At 46.2% G+C, this 13,295-nt stretch overlaps 1 protein-coding gene and 1 pseudogene across 15 annotated transcripts in view; one reads left to right on the top strand and one right to left on the bottom strand.

Moving 5' to 3' along the window:
• Positions 1 to 13,295, bottom strand: part of Tacc2 (transforming acidic coiled-coil containing protein 2) — a 177,292-nt gene that overhangs the window by 139,338 nt on the left and 24,659 nt on the right. The window lies entirely within an intron of this gene.
• Positions 2,147 to 3,245, top strand: LOC124984806 (protein yippee-like 5; annotated as a pseudogene).

Here is a 13,295-nt window from a genome sequence, read left to right as displayed (position 1 = left end):
TGCCTGGCTTCAGAGTCCCTTTCTGTACTTGCTGCCAACACCAGCCTCTTACCTGAACAGGTGTGCTGTCCCTTCTCCCATCCACTCTGGCCACCCCTCATTCTGTTCTCCAGGCTCCTGCCAGAGCATTGACTTGGAAATGAGTCTGTTCCTGCCTCCCCTGTGGGAAAGCTGGAGGCTCGGCTTTGCTCTCAGCTCTGGTGCAGCCTCCCTGGCCTGCCCTGGCCCGCATCTCCTGGAGCCTGGAGCTACCAGCCCTGCATCTGCCTGAGACCTGGAGTCCACCTCTTCCTCCCCAGCTCTCAGCCCACGTCCTCACTTCTCTGTGGTCTCCCTGGTCTTGGCTCCCAGATCAGATCTCCTTTCACAGGCACACCTAGTGCTTAGTCACAGCAGCCACCAACCTGGTCAATGACCATTTCCCCCACTGGAGGCTAGGTCCTTGTCTCTTCCTAACATTGTATCTGAGGTGCCTGGCACAAAACACTCTATATAAATGTATAAGTGAATGAAAAGATGCACAGATAGGTGGATGGACAGACACAACTGAAACCAAATCAAGGATACTAAATATGCAGCAAAGTTCTCAACTCACTGTACAGTTGAAGATAAGGAAAGTTCTTTTATTCCATATAACCATATCATTTCAGGAATCTTAGTCCAAACCTCTTATTTTACAGATGAGGAAACTGAGGCCCAGCCAGGAGTAGTGGTACACACCTGTAATCTCAGTGGCTCTGGAGGCTGAGGCAGGAGGATCACAAATTCAAAGCCAGCCTCAGCAACTTAGCAAGATGAGGCCCTAAGCAACTTAGCAAGACCCTTCCTCAAAATAAAAAATAAAAAGATAGACTGGAAATGTGGCTCAGGGATTGGGTGCTATTGGTTTCAATCCTGGAACCAGAAAAAAGAAACCAAGGCCCAGTAAAGGCAAAGTACTTTTTCTGAAATGTGTCTGCAAAGCCAGCACTCCTCAGCCACGGTCCCTGCGCTCCCCGGCAGGTCTAATGAGTGAAGGCAGCATGGCGAGTGATTTGTTACTAATTACACAGGACAGGTTTCTGATTTGCTATTTTTATAAATTACTCTAATTCAAAAGATTAGAAGATTGCCGGGTGCAGTGGCATGTGCCTGTAATCCAGAAGCTGAGGCAGGAGACTCAAGTTCTAGAGCAGCCTGAGCAACCTAGCAAGACCCTGTCTCAAAGGGAACTGAGCTGGAGACACAGCTCAACACTAGCTCGCTTTCCTAGCATGTGAGCAGCTCTTGGTTCAATCCCAGCACTACAAAAACGTGAAGGCGCTTCCCCCCACCACCACCACCCTGCTGCTCATTGCCTCCCACGCACCGCCTGGAAAAGGAAAGGGACCCCGTGTGGATATGAGTTAGACCAGCCAGCAGTGGAGGTGGCTGGGGTGGAGAAGAGGGATGTTCCCCAGCCCCTGCATTCCTGCCTTGGCCATTGAATTAGGGGCTTTGCTGGTGCTTCTCAGTTCTCAGCAAAGTAGATGCTTCTGCCTGGCTCCCTGCCCCCTTATGGCCACCCTGAGAGGAGGCAAGACCTTCTGATGAGGAGGGCACCCATGGCTCCCTCCGTGGGTGGGCTGCAGTGCTCAGAGCCTGCCCACAGTGCAGCTGTCTGCCTTGCCACTAGTTGCCTGGGCTAGCTCCCTGTCCTTCCTGGCACCTCTGCAGCCAGTCCTGGCAGGAAAGGTTAGGTCAGGGGCAATGTGAGAGTCCGTTTCTGTCCTCCAGCCCAGCCTGCCATGGATCATGCGGAGTTTGTCTTTGACTCCAGCGTCTAGTGCACAATCGCTATGAAATCTGGTAGGAAGGGTGTGATTTATTATCTCCTCAACTTGAGTGTTCATCTCCCCACATGTTACAGGATGGTCAAAATCTGAACTGGCCCTGTTGTGTGTATGAGCTTTTAGCACGAGAAGGAAGGCAGAAGATCCTGTCCAAAGAGAAGACACTATCTCCAGAATGTCCTCAGGCCCCCCGCCATGAAATCAGAGTACAGCCTGTTTATTTGGGGACCATGTGGAGCTTCACAAAGACACAGCAAAGCCTCGGCCAACCACCCAATCAAGTCACTGTCTTTTTTTCTTACTCTTTGTTCTGCATAGTTTTCTCTCTGATGATCATGAGTCTGGTAACTAAGGTGCTGCAGGGTTGTAAATAATTGCCATTGTATTCTTTACAACGTGCCCACTCCTCCTGGGAGAGGAGATATTTCCATGCCTTAACAACGATGACATGGCATTTTATGCACGAGGCACCTCCTTGGGAATGTTTCAATCCTCTCTGATTAGGTCCAATCCACACACAGCCGTAATTTTCCCAGACTGTCCCTGCACAGGTGCCCTGCTCACTGACCCTGGGGTCATTTGGAGGGTCTATAGAACTATTGGGGGAAATGACGTGTGTGTGTGTGTGTGTGTGTGTGTGTGTGTGTGTGTGTGCAGTGCCTTAAACCCAAGAGCACCCCTACCATTCATCCTATACTTCACAAGACTCCAAGGTATCATTCAACTCGCAAGAAGTCATTAGCCAACTTGGTGTCAGGGATGGAGACAAAGAAAATCAAAATCCACTTTTTAACCAATTTTTTCAGCAACTCTCCCATGGGGTCCTAAATAGCAGCTGAGTGACCCAGTTTGTGAATCCCGACTGGTTGCGGGAAGAGGCTGGGTTGTGGTGCCAAGAACTCCCCACATCCAGGAGGAGCTCTGTGTTTCTCATGTCTACAGTCCCTCCAAAGTACCTGGACCTGACCTTTCTTAATGACCAAACGCAAAAAAATTAAAAAACAACCACAGGCTTTGTCCCAGCTGCAGGGTGGAGCTCACTGCTGCTCAGGGTTTTTTAGAACTTCAGCTATCAAGGTGGGCAGAATTTTCTTGATCATATTGGTGGGACCCATCTGCTTTCTTGTGCAAACTGTGACATGATCTTAATGGCTCAGAACTCATCTCCACTAGGTTCACAGATGCCATGGATGGAATGTTTCTTTCTAATAAGGTGTTTAACCTACAGTACAGTGAAGTTCAAGGTAGGGATGTGCTCACTGGCTGCCACGTGGTTTGGGATGTGAGCTGCAAAAACTGTGATAGCAACTGGATGGATCTGAGTTTGCTCCTGAAGACAGCCAGCATTATAAGGAAGGCTGTTTGGTACTGGAACTTGCTCTAATTTGAGAGGGTGAGGGCTTTGAGGAGCACGTACCATCCAGTAACTCTTGAAGAAAAAGAGGTAAATCCATCTTTTCCTAGGATTCCGTCACCGAAAACAAAATCTATTTACATACACTGTCACCACAGCATCAGAGTCGGATTCATGAACAGTGGAACAAGAGGTTGTGAGAATCCAAAAATGGAACTTTTTTTTTTTTAATTTTGTATTTTCCATCCAACAGCAGTGTGTGGAGAGAATATCATGCAGTTGCTGGGTTTTTTCCCTATGTTTACATCTTGAGGCAGAAGAGTCTGCAGCTATATGGTAGGCTATGTGAGGAAAAAATCTGGGCTGTTAGAGTGAAAAAAGTGTGTTTTATGTAAATTTTGAATGGACAATATGTTGAGAGCATGGTTTTTAAACTCATTTGGGCTTCATTTTAAAACTTTTTTTTAAAACCCAGTTATTTCACTTGATTTGCCAGCTTCAGAGATGAGCTCCGAATCCATGCCCAGAGCCAAGGGTTCAGCACCAACGTGACTTGTGCTGACCCACGCGCCATGTTCCTGTTGGAGGTGAGCCGTAGCACCAGAGCCCAGTCTTCCTTGTTAATCTCGACCCAGAGATGTCACCATGCCTTGTTACTTGTCACCACATTAACAGGTGTCGATTGGAAACTTTCTCTGAAATGGGGCAGAACTGCTTGGGTGTCTTTTTCCATGTAACTTTAGCATAGTAATAGAAATAAAGTAATAGTTGGGGGGAAAAAAACTATCACAATAATTATTCTGCTTTTATTCACAATAAAGAAAGATCCTTAAGACTTTAATAAGCCCAAATCAAGAAATTTGGTGGAATGCTTACCTAAATATGAACATTTCCATAATATTAAGTTAAATTCCCACTAGTTACTCATGGAAAAGTGCAAAATGAAAATTTTGCTTATATAATTGGATTCTGATGACATTTTTATTTTATTTTGACACTATGAGGGTATTTGGAACAATAGTGATTAGTGTGTTTTTGTTACATTTCTTCTTGATACGACTTCTAATGTGAACTAAAATCATATTTTTTGCCATAGTAAATGCAGTACCAACCAGGGAACATGACAGAATCCTCCCTTGAGGACTAAATGTCTTTCAGAGGATTTGAAGAGTCCCCTGAACAATAAGATGTCACCAGTGTCTCTTGTCTGAGACTGAGCTCATGTGTACTGAGCTCAAATGTGATCAAGGGTTTCCTTTTAGGCTTCACCCAGTCTCTGCCATTTTGTCAAAATTTGTCTCCCTGTAATCCCACTGACCTACATGGGGGCGCAAAGTCAATGAGTCACCTTTACTGGGAACCAAGCTGGCCCAATGTCAAAGACAAAAGGGCCGTCACAGGCTCCTTCCCAGCCCTGCACAGCTGCCTCGACAAGCTTGAGATTAACTGCAGTCAAAGTTGGCATCTGAGGCCATAAATGGACACAGGAGACCACCCGTGGCCGGGATAGAAGGAACTCTGGAAAAGAATTCTGTCCACAAAAGTCTCTCTCTCTCTCTTTTGGGGGGGTGGGGCGGTACAGGGGATTGAACTTAGGGGCACTTGACCACTAAGCCATATCCCCAGCACTGCTTTGTATTTAGAAACAGGGTCTCACTGAGTTGCTTAGAGCTTTGCTTTTGCTGAGGCTGGCTTTGAACTTGTGATCCTCCTGACTCAGCCTCCTGAGCTGCTGGGATTACAGGAGTGCACCACTGCACCCAGCAAAAGTCTCTCTCTTATTCTTTTTATCTAACATAGTCTCCCTACCTCTTCTAAAACAAACACCAGGTGTTTTGCTGCATTTCCATTTAAACCAAAGGAACGATCAATGTTGCAGCATTTCAATGTTTTCAGAGAGCTGAGGTTGGAAAACATCATAGAAAGAGTTATTAATTACTAGAGGGGTTGGAATCATGGGGCCCGGGGACTACTAAAGGAGACACAGGGGAAAAGGGTGGTGTCCCCTAGAGATGGCAAGCAGCAAGGTGAACCCTGCAATTGCCCAGTCTGAGGCCTGGAGAAGTTGGTGGCAGCTTGGAGCAAGGCCGGGCTGACAGTCTCCCTGACCTGAGCAGCTGGAGCCAGGTGTCTGGGGCAGGCAAGACAGCTAGAAGCCCCTGGGCAGAGCTCCAGAGAGGAGAGGTCCGAACTCCAGAGAAGGACAAGGTACCCATCGCATGTGCTGAGACCATCAGAGACGAGGTACAGACCAGTAAAAGGATTAGGGGAAACAACCCCACAGCTACAGAGCTGGGAATAGCTCCTGTTCCCACCAGCCTGAGCGGAAACTCGTATCTCATGGGGCTTCTGTGAGGTTCTAAGGAGCTTCTTGCCGCAGTCATGGGGAAAAACATCCCTCACCCACACGCTGATCCCACCTACCAAAGCAAGACCCTGAAGGATTAAGCTGTTCCAAATAACTGCATCCCAGAGCAAAGTTCAAGAATATTTATAGGAATACAAAAATATCCAGACCCTACAAACTTCAAGTTCACCATGTCTGGCATGCAAAGCAGCAGGGAAATATGATCTGCAACGAGGAGAACAATCAAGTCATCAAAATTGACCCAGAAATTACACAGTAGATTCAGAACACAAGGACATTTTAAGTAAGTATTATAGGGCTGGGGGTGTCGCTCAGTGGTAGAGCAGTGGCCTAGCAGAAGCAAGGGCCTAGCACCTTAAATAAATTGCAACTGCATTCCGTGTGTTCAGGAGGCTTGAGGGAAGATCGAGCCTATTAAACACAGACATGGAAGATATAAAAAGACCCCAACCAAACGCCTGGCGATGACAGATGAGCCCCTGCGGAGAAGAGCTCAGGGAACCTGGAGACAAGGCGATAGGAAAGCATCGGAACACAAAGATGAGCAGCGCATCACCAGCTGTGGGACAGCGTCAGGAGCTGAAGGCCGGAGTGACTGGAGTCCCGCAGAGAGGGTAAGCAGAAAATATATTTGAAAAAATACTTGAAAAGTTTCCCAATACGATGTAAACTAGAAACCTACATATCCAAGAATCTCAACTAACTCCATGCACCAGAAACAGGGAAGAATCTGCACCAAGGCATGTGGTGACCAAATGGATTGAAATCAGGGAAAAAGGAAAGAATATTAGAAGTAGCTAGGGGAAAAAAAAGATCAAAGCTAAGGATGGCATCAAACATGTTACTGGAAATAATGCAAGTTGAAACACAGTGAGGTACCTTGAAAGTTCTGAGAGAAAAGGAGCTGTACACCTAAGAGTCTATTTTTAAAAAAATATTTTTTAGTGGTCAATGGACCTTTACTTTACTTATTCTTTCTATGCGGTGCTGAGGATGGAACGCAGTGCATCTACCACTGAGGCACAGCACTCTACCACTGAGCCACAACCCCAGCCCCACAAAGGATTCAGATTTGCTCAGAGAAAATATCTTTCTAAATTCAGGTGAAATAAATATTTTTTTTTCAGACACACAAATGCTTAAAGAATTAGCCACCAACAGATCTACATTTCAAGAAATATTAAAGGAAATCCTTCAAGCTGCGGAAAAGACCAGGGGGTAACCTGGTAACCAGGACCTACACAAAAGAATCAACCCTAGAAATAGAAATGGTAACTATCAATACAATTAAATAATAAGGAAAAAAAGACTCTTAAAAGATAAGTAGGTGTTTAAAGTAAAAACATGTACTGTGGGATTTGTGACTTATTTAGAAGTTAAAGGTCTGACGAAATTAGCACAAAGACCAAAAAGGGAGAAGCAAATTTACAATTCCAAGAGTCATAATATGTAAAAGGACCATCACTTGAAAGTTGATTGTGGTAAATTAAAGAGGTATAGCATAGTTCTTAAAGCAACCACTAAAATAGCATAAATATTTGTAGATATGAAGTCAAAAGGAAGAAGAGAATTATAAAAATAACAAATTAATCAAAAACAGAAAAAAGAAAGGATATGGATGGACAGAAAGCATAATTCTAGATTATTTATAGACTATAGAATTAAACCAACTATACTAATAATCTTATTAAATGCAAATGTAATAAATATTCCAACTAAAAAGTGGAGAGTTTTAGAGAGGATTAATAAAACAAGATCCTATACTACTTACAATAAAAGTACGAATAAATTAAAAGAATGGGGTGGGATATACCATGCAAGCAATCAAAACAAAGTCATGTGTTTATATTGTATCAGATAACAGACTTTGGAGAAAAGAATATTATAGTCAGTCATAAAGAATATCATGTCATAATTACTAAGGATTCAATTCACCAAGATGTAAAAATTCTAAAAATTTATGTATGTAATAATCAGAGCTTCAAAATGTAATAAAAACTGATAGAATCAAAAGGAGAAATGGATAAATGTACAATATGTTCTGATGTTTCCATACTCCCCTCAATATTTGATCAAACAAGTAGATGGAAAATCAATACGGATATAGAAAAGACCTGAACAATACCGTCAACCAGCTTTATCTAATAAACACATATTGAACACCATCCAATAACAGCAAGTGACTTTCAAGTACAGACAGAACATTTACATGACAGACCATATTGTATGCATTAAAAACAGGCCTCAATAAAATTAAGATAATTCAAACTATCCAATGTATTTTATCTGACTATGATGGAATTGAATTAGAAACCAAAAACAGAAATAGATCCAGAAAATTTTCAACTATTTGGATACTAAATAACATAATTTTAAAGAAGTCAAAGGAAAATCAGAAAGTATTTCAACTGAATGAAAATGAAAACACAAATACCTAAATTTGTGGACTACAGCTAAAATGGGACTTGAGAGGCGTACAGAACACTGAAACCCCTACATTTAAAAAGGTCTCAAATTCATGACCTCAAAATGAGAGACAATGGTTGTACAATAATGTGAACATACTGAATTGCACACTTAGCAATGGTTAAGAGGGTAATTTTCTGCATTTTTACCACAATAAAAAATTAATATAAAAATTCAACAAGTAGCAACATATAAAAGAAATCAGTTACTAAACCAAACACACTGTTTAATCCCATTCTGATGAAATTCAAGAATTAGCAAAACTTAATCAATGGTGTCAGATGGCAGAATGGTTCTCCTCTGGGGCAGGGAGATCAGGAAGGAGCATGGCGTGATGAAAATAAGCTAGATTTGGGTGAGAACACACAGGCACATAGGCATGCGGAACCTCACAGGACTCTCAGCTCTAGATGCCTCACAGTCTGCATTCCATACCAACTTTTAAAAATAAGAGGAAAAGAAAAGCTTTTTAAAAGGTAGATTAGTGATGATCAGGATCTGGGGTCAGGGGGATGAAAGGAGAGAGCAGCATTGGTGGAGCAAAGGAGTCTCAAGAAATGAAGCTATTCTCTATGATCTTGTGATGGAGGACCCTACACTTCTGTCAAACCCAGAGCCTGAACAGCACCCTGATCCTCACGTCAAGGACAGACATAAGCATTAGGTATTGTTATCAACGCATGAATTGTAACAAATGTACCATGTTAACGTAAGATAGTGATAACAGAAGAAACTTTATGAAGTGAGGCCACATGGGAACTCACTATACTGTCTGCTTAATTCTTTTGCAAACCTAAAACTGCTCTTAGAATAGCTGATTATTATATATATACACACACACACACCTACATATAAAGTGCGTGTATGTGTATATATATATATATGTAGAATAAACATATTATACGTGTATATGCATATGATTTAGGATATGAGGCATCCCCCAAAGCTCCTGTGTCAATGCAGGAATATTCAAAGCTGAAGCAATTGGATCGCAAGGGCTGTAACCTAATCTGTCCATCCTAGTTCGAATGGACTGACTGAGTGGTAACTGTAGGCAGGTGGGCCTGGCTGGAGGAGGTGGGTCACTGGGGGCTGCCCTGGGAGGTGGCATCTTCCCTGTGTCCCCTTCCAGCTTCTCTCTCCCTCTTCTTCCTGACCCTCCCCTGAGCTGAGCAGATTTCCTCTGCTGGGCCCTTCCGCCATGATGTGCTGCCTCTCCTTGGGCCCAGAGCAATGGAATTGGTCGTCTAGGGCTAAGACCTCAGAGTCCCAAATACATTTTCCCTCCTCCAAGTTGTTCTTCTTGGGTATTTTGGTCACAGTGGCACAAAAGTTGACAAGAACAGTGAATGTATATATTTAAAATATAGCTATCTCACACTCAAGAGAAGAAGCAGAGAACACACCCAGAAACGTGTGAGGCAAACACTCTAGTAGTTTAAAAGCAGTTGTCCATGTGGTAGGAGCAATTTTCCCCACTCTGCTTTCCACTTTTCCCTCAGGTCCAAGCTGTTTCAGTAAGTGGGTATTATCTCACAAGGGAAAAATATTCCTCTTCCCCTGTTGAAACCAGAGGAGCAGAAAGCAGCAGACGCCACCTGCTTCAGTCCAGAGGTCTCTTTCAGTCAGCGTCAGAAGTCAGGGCTCACTCCTTCTCCCTCTGCCCTCTCCTCCGAGTTTACTTCCCACCAGAGGCAAATAATGAGTCAGAAGCAGGACAAGGGCGGAGGCTCCCGCAGCAGATCCAGGCCTTCCCAACGCTTTGGAAGAACAGAGTGCGGCCCACTAGTCCTGCAGACTGGGCCTTCCCGAGCTTGACTTCTCCAAGAACTGAATTTATTTACAGGGAAATTAAACTTTAAGGATTGACTGAGGTCGATTTTCTTAATTATGAAGACCACAACACAAATACTCTCAGACTGCTGCCAGCCAGCATGTGGCTGTCTAAGTCTGGGTTTTGGTGGCATCAGACCAAGCTGGAGTCTGGTGGCCCTCATGCCTGTTATGTCTGTGTGGCCTAAGGCAAGTTCCTCCACCCTTCTGGGCCTCGGTTTCCTCCTGTGACCCTCGGGAGCTGCGGGGTGGGTCGTGTGCACCTGGCAGACGTCTTCCACCTCTGATGGGGGAGGGTGGCGAGGGCTAAGGCACGCGCGCCCTTCATTTAAAACCAGGAATTTCACTTTTCAAGCCATGGTGTCCACTCTTCCCAAGCTGCAACTTCCCAAACACCGAGGACTTTTTATTCTAAAGAGGATTTGTCTTCTGAAGCCCAGAGCTGGTTTTTAACTGTGCCTTAGGTAATTCTGGTGTGCAGACCTGGCAGCAGCTCATCATTTCAAACTTCCCTGTCACGAGAGTCACCTGCCAGAAACAGATCGCTCCACCGGGAGCAATGCCGCTTCGGGGCCCTACGGGGCCTAGGAAATGATGTATTTACCCAACACCCCAGTGACTCCCATCATCCAGGGAGATGGGGAGACGCTGCCCACAAGGTTCCATTTACTGTGGTCCACCCCGTCGCTGACCCGCTTCCGCCATCTTCAGGTTAGCATCAGGCACAAAAAGAAGGGAGCGGGAAGTGACTGAAACTGCCTTGAGGATCTCAGGATTTGGGGCCATGGTCACCCCATTAAATCCACTCCTCCCCCGTTGCCAGGGGTCTGCTTTAATAAAGCCAGACCAGCAGGGTCCCCGCAGGCGAGTTCAGTCTTTCTCCTTCAACACGCCTCAACTTCCGTTTCCCCAGAGCGGCTCTCCCAGTGTGGAGTCATGTGTCCCAGTTTCCAGTGCGGGTCTCTCTCCTAGGGTCTTGGTGCAAAGCCTTAGCATCATCTCCTACTCCACCTTTTCTGCCCACACCCAGGTAAACAGGTGTCCTAAATTCTACCTCGGGATTGTGTTCAGGCCACCATCCCAACCACAAGGACATCCCTACTGCGCTTCCAGCTTCCACCCTCCTGGGCACCAGGCAAGGGTCTCTGCTCCATCTTCTGAACCACTTCCCCGCGGGCCTAAGCCCTGGCTTAAAACAAACCAATGGCAAAGCCCTTCCCTGGCTTCCTGTTACCTGCAGGATGAAACCCGGCCCCTCTCCTGACTCCAAGTCCTCCTCCACCTGGCCCCACGCCTCCAGGCTTGCTTCCAGGGAAGCCCACACTCCCTCCGCTCACTTCCTGCTCGGCCCTCCAGAGATCTGAGTCAGGAATTCGCCCCCACCTGGACTGGCCACAGTCAGGTGCCCCTTAAGCCCAAGTTCCCCCACCATCTGGAAAGTTCTCTTCTGAGCCCCAACAGCACCAAGCCTCAGCACCACACAGTGGCATGTCTTCAGAGCACAGCCTGGACCCGCAGCACCAGTGTCACCTGGTGTGCTGGGCGGCTTCATCACTGTGTGACTAAAAGACCTGAGCAGAGCAGTTTTAAGAAGGAAAAGTTTACTTGGGGGCTCACTGTTTCAGAGGTCTTAGTCCATAGAAGGCCGGCTCCATTCCCCAGGACTTGGGTGAGGCAGGACATCATGGCGGGAGAGGGTGGTGGAGGGAAGCAGCTCAGATGGTGATCAGAAAGCAGAGACGCTACTCACCAAATACATACACCCCAAAGGTACGCCCCCAGGGACCCTCCTCCTCCAGCCACACCCTATTCACCATCAGTTACCACTCAGTTAATCCCTATTAGGGGATTAATTCACTGATTGGGTTTGGCTCTCATAACCCAGTCATTTCTCCTCTAAACCTTCTTGCATTGTCTCCACGTGAGCTTTTGGGAGACACCTCATATGCAAACCGTAACATCTAGGAATCCGTTAGGAATACCGATTCTGGCCAGGTGCCCTAGTGCACACCTGTAATCCCAGAGGCTCCGGAGGCTGAGGTAGGAGGATCACGAGTTCAAAGCCAGCCTCAGCAACAGCAAGTCATTAAGCAACTCAGTGAGACCCTGTTTCTAAATAAAATACAAAATAGGGCTGGGGATGTGGCTTAGTGACCGGGTGCCCTTGAGTTCAATCCCTGGTACTACCCCACCCCCAAGAAAAGGAAGACTGTCTCTCAGGCCTCACCCTGGATCTACACAGATCAGACTCCCTGGAGGAGAAATCCAGCAATTTGCACTGATGCCCATTCAAGTTTGAGAACCACTGGATAAGAGTTGAGGCTCTAGGCAGGTGACCTTAGGGACATAGGTGCCAGAATTCCCCAAGGGATCACCCAGGATCATCCCTGGAAAAAAGCCAGTCATCTTTCAAGTTGGTCTGGGGCCTTTCTTGGCAAGATAAGCAAGCGTGATGCGGAACACAGGAAATGGCAGGTATCCAACATTTTCACCTACAGAAGCAGTAATTTCCTATGGTGCAGCCTAATGGCTCTGGTATGGGAAAACTTGTGTCTTACAAGGTTAAAGGCAAGGGCTGCCCCATCCCTGGTTGCTGGTACCCAGGGAGGGAAGGGTACCAGCAAGACACAGCAGGCCTAGCAGCACTCTAGACACAGGTATCCAGGTGGCCGTGTGTAGGGGTCAGTGCCAAGCGACATGCAGTGTTACCTGGGGTTAAGCTTCACCTGGGAGGACAGGATCATCCTCCCTGAAAAATGCAAGACAGGTCAGAGATGGGCAGAGGAAGGCATCGCCCGGCGTCTGCAGGGTTCAGACTGTGCAGGGCCAAGTTACAACAGCGACACCACGTGGCAACAGGAAGCAAGGCAGCCGAGCCAAGGGGTCCCCAAGCTCCTTCTGTGAGTGGAAAACTTAGCCCCTTCCGGGTGTGTAAACCTGAGCTCTAGTATAATTCAAAGGAAGGGAGAATCCGCGGGGCCAAGTAATGGACTTCCTGCTGCTAACACAGATTGTGTGATGGTCCAAGCCTGTTCCTCATCTGTGAGGGGAGATGGGCAGAGAATCCTTGGAAACACCAACATGTGCCTCTCTCTCTGCTCAGCTGTCCCTCCATATCTGCTGGCGATTGCTTCCAGGGCCCATCAGACACCAAAATCCAGTGAAGCCCAATACCATTACACCTATCGACATGGTACGTCCTCCTGAGCACTTGAGTGGCCTCTAGACTATGTGTAATACCTAATACAGTGTAAGTCATTGTCATTCTGTGTTGTTTAGAGAATACGAAAGAAAAAAAAGTTGGTAAATATTCAATACAAATGCAGATTTTTCCTGAATACTTTTGATGCACAGTTGGTTAAATCCACGAGGCCATGGGTTTGGAGGGTTGGCTGAATTCTTCCCTTGCCTCCACCAGCAGCAGGAAGCCACCGCAGGCCTGTCCAGGTGCTCCAACTCTTGT

Source organism: Sciurus carolinensis, chromosome 5, assembly GCF_902686445.1.
Source record: "Sciurus carolinensis chromosome 5, mSciCar1.2, whole genome shotgun sequence".
NCBI lineage: Eukaryota > Metazoa > Chordata > Mammalia > Rodentia > Sciuridae > Sciurus > Sciurus carolinensis.
The sequence above is the reverse complement of the archived record's forward strand: the minus strand, read 5'-3'. Positions and strand labels throughout refer to the sequence as shown.